The sequence below is a fragment of the Chrysochloris asiatica genome, unplaced genomic scaffold (assembly GCF_000296735.1).
Source record: "Chrysochloris asiatica unplaced genomic scaffold, ChrAsi1.0 scaffold00068, whole genome shotgun sequence".
Lineage (NCBI taxonomy): Eukaryota > Metazoa > Chordata > Mammalia > Afrosoricida > Chrysochloridae > Chrysochloris > Chrysochloris asiatica.
In genome coordinates, this window is record NW_006408586.1 from 11832504 (window position 1) to 11842597 (window position 10094).

Below are 10094 nucleotides of genomic sequence, written 5' to 3' on the forward strand. Positions count from 1 at the left end.
ATGAAACAAGCTATATGAATGTTTGAATGTGAAGCTGATGATGTGCCCTGTAAACTTTCACACAATCCAAAATAAAAACATTTAACTAAAAAAAAAAAAAAAAAAAAGAAAGTGGAAGGGTAAGCAATAGCAAATAATTTTGAAAGGTTATTATTGGATGATGGGAAGGAATACAAAGAGACAGTGAAGATATATGCAATAGGGTGAGGGTTCAGAGAAGTGATGATAACTGGAAATACGGACAAAAATATTATGAATGTAGACAGAGAATAGTTAAAGTAGGGTAAAAATACACAACAGGAACAAATGGTTTTTTCTTTCCGTTTTTCCTTACTCTGCCATCTCTTTCTCTGACACCAGTGTTTGAATTAGTATAGGGGAAGAAGCACATCTACATAGTCTTTCATCTTCTCGATTTTGATCTTCTACTGCACTATTCTTCTGTTACTTAGATTCAAAACCATAAGAAGGTAATATTATAAATACATACCAAAAAAACACACAAACACAAAAATCCAACTCCATTGCTCTCAAGTCAATTCCAACTCATTTTTGACATTACAGAAATGCATATTCAAGTATCTATGGGATGTGTATGCTACACAAGATGTCAGCAGTTGGAACCTACTACCTGCACCTTGGGGGAAAGATTTTGCAGTCTGCTTCTGCAAAGTTTATAGCCTTGAAAACCATATGGGGCAGTTCTACTCTATCCTACAGGGTCATATAAGTTGGGACTAACTCAACAGCAAGGAGAATGGTTTAGTAATACAATATCTGGAACATACTGGTTTGCATTCAAATATTCCAGCATAAATAAACAAAAACAAAAATTGGAGTCACTGAAGTAGAGAATTGAAGAAAACAAAAAAAGTGGGTTTCCTCTCCACTTTTTATACATCTCACTATCTTCACTTATAAGGAGTTTGTGACTACGTTCTTCCAAGATAATTTTGTTGATTCTTCTGGCAGTCCATGGTCTATTCAGTGTTCTTCACAAAAGCCATAACAGGAAGGCATTTTTCCTCAGTAGTATTTATTCACTGTCCAGCCTTCACATTCATATTACGCAACTGAAAAAACACCTTAGATCTCAAATAACATCTTTGTTTTTAAATAACATAATGAGGTCTTATGTAGCAGATATGCTTAATACAGTATGTCCTTTGGTTTCTTGACTGCCACTTCCTTTGGCATTGATAATGAATTCAAGTAGAATGAAACGTTGACAACCCAAATATTTTCAGCATTTATCATGATGTTGCTTATTGACTAGTAGTAAGGATTTTTTAATTTTATTTGTTAAGGTATGTGACACTGTAGGATAAGCACTGGACTATAAGGTCAGTTTAAATTGCAAGGTCTGCTGTCCAGACTAACCAGTTATTCATCAGAAACACTATACAGGGTCACTATGAGTTTAAAGCAAAATATTAGAAATGAGAAGGTATTAGAGCTGAAGAGAAAATTTCAAAAGGCAGCTTGAGAAGACAAAATCAAATATTATAATGATATGTGCAAAGACCTGGAATTAGAAAAACAAAAGGGAAGAACCCAGTCAACATTCTTTACCGTGAGGGAGTTGAAGAAAAAAATTCAAGCCTTAACTAGCAATATTGAAAAATTCTATGGGCAAAATAATGAGTGACGAAGAAAGCATCAAAAGAAAACAGAAGGGATATCTATACCAAAATATATATATATATATCTGTTAGTTACCACAGGTAGGAGGGAGGGGACAGTGAGGTACAGTTTGGGGATAGTAATAAAATAGCTTGGGTAAGGGAGAGGGCAATATACAAAGAAGGGGAAGGCAATACACAAGAAGTGGGAGGCATGGGGCAAGAACAAGGAAGATAAGCCTACATAGAAATATCTTCTGGTTTATAAGGATGAGATTTACTAACAGGTAATTCAGACAGTAGTGTTGTCTTACATAGAATGAAAGTGGAAGGATAAGCAAAAGCAAATAATTTTGAAAGGTTATGATTGGATGATGGGAAGGAATACATAGAGACAATGAAGATATATGCAATAGGGTGAGGGTTCAGAGAAGTGATGATAACTGGAAATATGGACAAAAATATTATTAATGTGGACAGAGGATAGTTAAAGTAGGGTAAAAATACACAACAGGAACAAATGTTTTTTTCTTTCCTTTTTTCCTTACTCTGCCATCTCTTTCTCTGACACCAGTGTTTGAATTAGTGTGGGGGAGGAAGCACATCTACACAGGAAGATAGGGGAATACATAGGAATGATTGAATGAGCTAAATGGGACAGAGGTAAATAGTAATATATATGCAACCTTGTAAAAACAAGGCTCTGTGATACAGAGATCAAGGCATAATCTGAATGGGTAAAAGACAGGAAATAATGTTAAAGTGATTGACTGTATTATGGATATTGGTTTTTCTTGCCTACAATTGTAAAATAGACACATGAGTCGAATAGAACAGAATATCAGGAATCATGAATACAGAAAGCTTGTAAGACTGTCTTCATTCTATAACTGATTGGAATGCCTTAAAGGGGTGCTCGGAAACCCTGTACAGGGTCGCTATGGGTTGGAATCGACTCGACGGCACTTAACAACAACAACAACAACAAAGGGGTGCTAGAACTTGCCCAGTGAAATAGGCTTCTTGTGGAGCCTTTATAGCGTATAGAGCCTTAGGTGAAATCCTGAGCTCCATCCAGAACATTCTCAGGTGGGTCATTCCACTTGAAAAGACTTGAACAACAACCCTGGAGTTGTTAGAGGGATAGTAGACACTTTTTGAAAGAAAGATGAGCAGGAAAAAAAAAAAAAAAAAACCAGCAGACTGTTCAGCTATTATTACAAGAACAAGCAAGCTATCCACATGAGAACCATCAAGGTATGCCATCAAGTCCCTTGATGGACAAACTCCCTACCAAGACTGAAACTCAAAGGGAACACATGAGCAGGCTTATAAGCTAGTGACTGCAGTGATCTACTTGAGTGGAGGTGGGGGGAAAGTAATAATGAAGATGAGCTGAGTTTGACCTTGTTCCATAGACTCCTGTTGACATTGTGATGAGAGAGCAAAGAGGAAGGGCTGGCTGTTCTGATGTTTGGGGAGACCTGGGAACTCGTGAGCCAATGAATACTGACCTAGCCATTGGGGACTACAGCTGAGAGTGAAACATCCAGCTGATATAAAGTGGGGGGAGGTACATAAGAATGCCCAAACTTGCAGATGGTACCCATTTGACCTACCTTGGGTGTCTTGATGATAAGAACTTGATCAGAGAAAGATAAAGAAATTTGATGCCTGAAGCAAGTGTAGAATTACTACAATTTAATTAACTTGACCTTTGCTTATGGATGTAGTCACTCAAAATGCCAACCGAGAGGGAGAGAGTCTTCATATCAAAGATCAAACCTATCCCCTCAGTGGATAGGGACTGGCAGCGAAGACATTGGCTACCTAAAAAGAGGGAGGGGGCTATAAAAGCACAAAGTGGCTGGCTTACAAATTTTCAAGGGGGAATTTAGTTTCAGAGTGTTCGGAGGAAGGTAGAATCCCCACTGAATAGTTTTCATCTTGTGTAGATGGGTCTGGTGAAAGGAGATGGGAATAGGATTCTTTTGATTCAATAGTAACTAATTGTTATGACAAACTGCAATAGTCACAATCATAAAGGTAGAAGGTATAACAAAAAAGGGGGAAATAGTTAATCTTCCATTTCAGGACCAAAGGACCCTGGGACCATCAAAAAGGAAGATTATAAGTGGAACGTGGAATACTAACCAGAGAAGCAGCAACACCAGAGATGGAGGCATAGGAGATGGCATGGAGAGATAGAACAGCTGAGGACTCTAGACTCTGGAAAGAGAAAGGCTGTGTTCTGGCAGGCAGGAAGCAGGCTGGCAAAATGTACCTTTTGGCTGTCTAAAAGATTATATATTCCTGCATGTTTTTGTGTACACCAAAAGAGTCTTCCTGAGTTTACATTATAACACTAATAATCAGTTAAGGAAAGAGAAGATGACAGAGAGATGACTACTGCTGAAGATGATGTTAGAGAGGATGGACCTTATGCTAGAGTCAGGGTTTAATTCTGCTGAAGGAGAGGAGGGTTTACCACTGAGACAATCTTCTTGAAGCAGGCATCAAAGGAGGCTTGTATAGAGCTTTTCTGTTTCTCATGAGTGGCCTGTAGCAATTAAGACCCTCAGTAACTGTATGGTAAATTTTGGTGAGCTCCTCTGTATTAGAATTTTGCTTTACTAAGTTTGCCATTTTGCGTCAATGAGATGAAAGGCTTCAGCTAACTTTTCAAAAACGTTTTCATTTCTGGGTGTTTTTAGGTTCCAGAATTTCTTATAAGTTATCATCTACTGTTTTAGTTCCATAAGGTTTTCATTAGTTAGTTCTTTGTCATGGAGTCAAGTAATAACTCTAGAACACCATTTTCACTGATTTTTAACCAATATCAACCACAGCTTGTCTAGCTTAAAAGATGTTGTCAGCTATAATCCCCTCAAGAACATGTATGAAGTAGGGGGAACAGTTTGTTCCACACTCATTCATATTTAGCTGCTTCACTTCATCCCAAGAATCAACAACAGTTTTGATGGTATTGTAGAAGTCATAATTCATCCAGAACTCATCACATCATCCTTGGTAGCCCTCACTGCTCGTGAGGATGTCCACCATAGATCAAAGGTCTTAAGGGATATTATGACTCCCTGATCCACTGGATAAAGTATCAATTTGTTGTTGGAAAGTGAAAATACAACCTTTACAACATTAAGGTAAAAGTCATCTAAAGTGCTTGAATATCCTTAAGTGTTGTCAAGCACAGGGAGAAAGGATTTTTTTGGCCAAGAGATAATATTCAACAGCAGGAACAAAATTATTTAAGAAACAATCTTCAAAGATGGCAGTTATAAGCCAACTTTTTGTATAAGCCTTCCAGATAAAGGATAAACATGCCTCAATGATACAGTAAAGTACCCTCAGATTTAAGGTGTGATACTAGACTGCTAATCACAAGGTCAGTGGTTAAAACTCACCAGCCGCTCCTCAGTAACCCTATAAGGGTCGCTATGAGTCAGAACCGAATCAATGGTATTTAACAATAATAACAACAATCCTTTGATACCTTATATCCTGGTGATTTTTTTCCCCTCTTTCAAATGTTAGGTCTTAAAACAGAAGGAATAGAACTAAATATTGTTAAATGATGATACATGGAAGAGATTGCAATCATTGCAATGAAACAAAATACAATAGGATGTATTTACATGTTCTCCCATGTAAACTATCACTCAATTAACAATAAAAGCTTTAAAAAAAAAAAAAAAAGTTAGGTCTTTTCAAGCATATTTTTCCAAAATAAGCTAGTCTTGCCTGCGTGTAGTAAATATTTGGTCTGGCAAACAATCTCCCTTCTCAATATCTTTTTTCCAACATTTCAAGAAAATCACTTGAAGTACTTAAATGGGCATGCTTCATCTTCCACTTTAATGTTATAGAAATTTGTCCTAATTTTGAAATGACTAAATCAACTCCTTCTCTGAACAAATTCTTCAACATAATCAACCTTCATTTGCTGTGTTTGCAATTTTTAAATCACTGAAAAAGCTTCAGCCTTTTCTTGCACTAAAATAAAGTTTACAAGTATATCATATTGATTTTTATCATCTAGCCAAATTATTTTTCATTTCAGTAACTAAACCACTGCATAGTTTAGCAATAATTGTAGCTTTCATTGGGGTAGAGCCTTTTCATATGTTTCATTATACTAACTTTATACTGTAATGTTGTTCTGATCGTTGACAGCCTAAAGCCTAACACTTTTCCAATGAACAAAGACGTTTCACTTCTTTCTGACTGCTTTATCATTTCTGATCATGGCCATTTTTATTTTCTTTGATGTATCACTACCACTTGGATCAGATAATACACTTTGAAGGCATGGATGCAAGGGTAAATGAAAGGAAAGTTTAAGCCAAATATACAGTTACACTTTCAACAATATTAACAGCAATGTGATCTGACTTAAAACGGCAGATGGTGTTCTCCTTCCTCAAGCCGACAAACTGCTGAAGTTGTGCAATATTTTCTTGAGCATCACAAAGTAGCACAAGCATTCATTATTATGAATCATTGTATTTAACTAAAATTTTTAATAAAATAAGCTTTATGGCAGTCCGTTCTTAAGTATGAGTTGTAGAGCTATCCGTTTGACATTCTTAACCGAGGGACTTACAATAGATAGATATAGATCTATGTACATAGATGTATACACTAGAGGACTTTTTAATAGAAAAAAATCATTATATTTTAATTTTACTTTCCCACAAGCTTTCTGAAGCCCCTTCATTTATTGTTGTTAGATGCTAGCAAGTTGGTTTTCACCCATGGCAATCCTAAGTACAACAGAAGGAAATACCACCGTCTTGTACCATCCTCACAATTGCTGCTATGCTTGAGCCCACTGTTGCCGCCACTGTGCCAATCCATCTTGTTGGGGGTCTCCATCTTTTTTGCTGATCCCTCCACTTTACCAAGATTATGTCCTTCTCCAGGGACTGCTCCCTCCTGATAATATGTCCAAAATATATGAGATAAAGTCTGGCCATCTTGGCTTCTAAGGAGCATTCTGGTTGTACTTTTTCCATGCACACACATACATATGTATATAATACTTTTTCCTATACAAAAGAGTGTTATGCTTATAGAATAAAATGTTTTTGTCTTCTCAATTATTAATCCACAAAAGTAACAAAACTAAGATAGAAATATGTTTTAATCAATTCGGGAGAGCATTAATAATAAATCTTTGGGGAACTTTATGGAAATTGTCACTGAACCTATTAGAATTGTTGTTGTTGTTGCTAAGTGCCGTCAAGTTGGTTCTGACCCATAGCGACCCTGTATAGGGTTTCCGAGGAGCCACTGGTGAGCTTGAACTGCTAACCTTGCAGTTCAAACAGTTTGTAGTCTGGCACATTAACCCACAGCAGCACGTCAGGACTCCCTATTAGAATTAGGGAGAGGTAAAAAGGATTAAAGAATGGCCCCAGACAACTCAAGTTGTTACTGTTTTGTGCAAGTTTTCTAATTTTAGAAACTTGGTTCCTCTTGATACCAGTAGCCAAAGGAGAAGAACAGGAGGTGTTTTGTTTTTATCTCCTTCCCATCTCCTCTTGGTAATATACTTCATCTCAAAAAAATTTTGAAGGCAACTATGAATGTTGTCAGATTTGATGAATTTTCAAGGTTACCATTACCTTAATTTCTTTTTTTAAAACTGTGATTTGGTTGAAACTTCACAAAGAAAATTATTTTCCATTCAACAAATATGCATATTTTGTTTCTTAACAGTAGTTACTATTTCTTCAATGTAGCAGCACTCTTCCTGCTTCCTCTTCGAGTTCCATTTCCATTCATCCTTCTTGCCTGACCCTTTCTACCTTCAGAGTTTTGTCTTTCAGCAAAGGCTGCCTTACTGGTCTCATATGATTGATAACTCTGAGGAGTACATTACTCATATGTGTTTTGTTCACTTTAAAGGCCTGTCTAGTGTTTGACTGCAAGGTGATCCCTGGTGGTGGGTTCAGTTCCAGGTTTGAAGGGTGTCTATGGGTCACAGTGTTTGGTGTTCCACCTGTCTCTACCAGACTAGTAATTCTTGTGTTGCTTATTATTTTGAATTTTGTTCTACATTTTTCTCTCATTTATTCCATAATCCAACTAAAGTAGTTGATTGTGATAACCAGGCATCCTCGAGTTCTTCTGATCTCAGGGTAGTAGAGGCTATGGTTCATGTGATCATTAGTTCTTTGGACTAATGGTTTTCTTGAGTCTTTCATTTTCTTCACTTTATTTCCTCCAGACAAGGAGAGACCAACAGTTGCATCTTAGCTTTTAAGATCCCAGTCACTACTTACCACAGTAGGTATAAAATATTATCTTTGTAAACTGTGTTATGCCAACGGACATCAGTAGCTGTTTCTCTGAAACTAACTTGAAAATTTTTGTTCTTGCATCTCACAACCCTAAATGTTCTAACATCAGGGATTATTGATGATAAGAAGTGGACTCACAAATCTTGTTATTATTGTTGTTGTTGTTAAAGTCCCATAGAGTTGGTTGCAATTCACAGTAACCCTGTATAGAGTTTCCAAGGCTGTAAATCTTTGTGGGAGCAGAAAACTCTTATCTCTCTCCTAAGATGGGCTCCAACTGTTAACTTTGTGGTTCACAGTCCAGTGTTTATTCTACAGAACCACCACACTCCCCTAAGGGATTACAGGATGAATTGAAATGTATTCAATTCTTCAGTAAGCACTCGCTGAGCTTTATGTACCAAGCTCTGGACTAGAGGCTTGTGTTCTCTACAGCATAATTAACAATAACAAAGGAAAACTTTAATAAATCATACTGACAACAATGCCGTTCCTTCTCTTGCTCTGTCTCCCTCTCTGAATGGTAGTTTAATCAGAGTACATTGCTATTGGCAATAGTGTCTTCCTATAAGGCCACTCACCTCTTAGGATTTTCCCCAGTAATACCACAGTGGTTACATGCAGAAGGTGATATGCAAATTTATTAACTTAAAAAAAGAAAACAAGGGAACACAAACTCAAGCTGAAAATGTTCTGTCTGTAATTGTATGTCAAATAGGTGAACTGGATCATTTTCATGAGTTCTTACCGTTTCAGGGTCATTTTCAAAGATCTCCCTGGCTTCTTCTCTGCTGCACAGTTCCTCAATGCATTCCCTTTCAAGATTGCCCTGTTTTGTTTCTTCAAATGCAGAGTTTGCACGGCGTTTCCTAACCAGGACTTGTGAAGCATGTTCCTTTGATAAAACTGAATGAAGAAAAAAAGTATGTTTACATGAATATATATTTTATTTCTCCAGTCTAAAATAAATTATTTTATTAAACAATTAAAACAATTATTAAACAATTAAAAATTATTTTAATTATTTATTAAACAATTAAAATTATTTAATTATTTATTAAACAATTAAAACTTATTTTATTAAACATTTCCTGCCTATGAATTGTTTAACATTTAAAACCAGCATGCTTGAATTTAGAAAAATGTACATACATAGTTACAACTCAGAGAACAATCTTGGTGTGCAACTAAAACATGTGGATAATGATCCACACATACTATAAAGTTCATGCTTGAGGTCAAACATCCAAATGATAGTCAATGTTCATCTCATTTTCATTACATTGAAAAACTCATCAAGCACTTAACAACTGTGCCACCAGGGCTCCTCTGCAAGAATGGTTATATCAAAATCATCATTACACAATTTTTAAAGCTTGAGTAATAAATTTTCTTAACTTTCATGGGAAACATGTAATTTTATGGCAATAAAAAACAGGAGTATAGTTCAATCAGCTATTTGAGAGATACTAGATTAGCATCCAGCACTATAGGATCAGCACTGGACAAACAAAATCAGTAGTTCAAACCCACCAGCTACTCCTTGGAAACCCTATACAGAGTCACTATGAGTAGGAACTGATTTGACAGCACTTAACAACAACAATAACAAGCATGGAGACCTGGTGTGCCTCTGTAAGATAAACACAGGATTGCTAACCTTAAGGCTGGTGATTGATTCAACCCTACCAACTGCTCCTGGGAAACCCTATATAGGGTCGCTATGAGTGGAACCATAACAACAACAGAAGGGCAAAACCCTTAATTTTTCATATAAGCAGAAAAGTTATTATTCACTGAGAAAGGCAGATCTTCTTATACAAGGCACATATTCAGGAGGCAAAGGAAAAAGATTTGTAACTTTGACTACCTAAAATATTAAACAGTTGGACAACAAAGAAAATTAATATAAAAATGTCAACATAAGGCAACAGATTGAAAGGCTATATTTGCATCACACTGAATTGTAAAAATATAAAAGAATACAGCCAGAATTTACAAGCAACTTTTGCAAATTAAGAGAAAAAAGAAGAAAACAATAAACCAAGAATACAGGAATGCTTGAGGTCTTAGTGTAAGATAGAAAATCTAGTCCCAAATGAGGTTATAACCACAGATAGAGGGGCTAGAAATTATAACACATATTTTT

General features: G+C 36.3%; 1 protein-coding gene across 1 annotated transcript in view; it reads right to left on the reverse strand.

The window, feature by feature from the left end:
• Window positions 1-8847, reverse strand: part of PROS1 (protein S (alpha)) — a 112277-nt gene extending 103430 nt beyond the window's left edge. The window contains exon 1 of the mRNA XM_006864656.1: window positions 8694-8847. The gene's annotated coding sequence lies outside the window, so the exon portion shown is untranslated. The remainder of the gene's footprint in view (window positions 1-8693) is intronic.
• Window positions 8848-10094: the final 1247 nt, after the last annotated feature.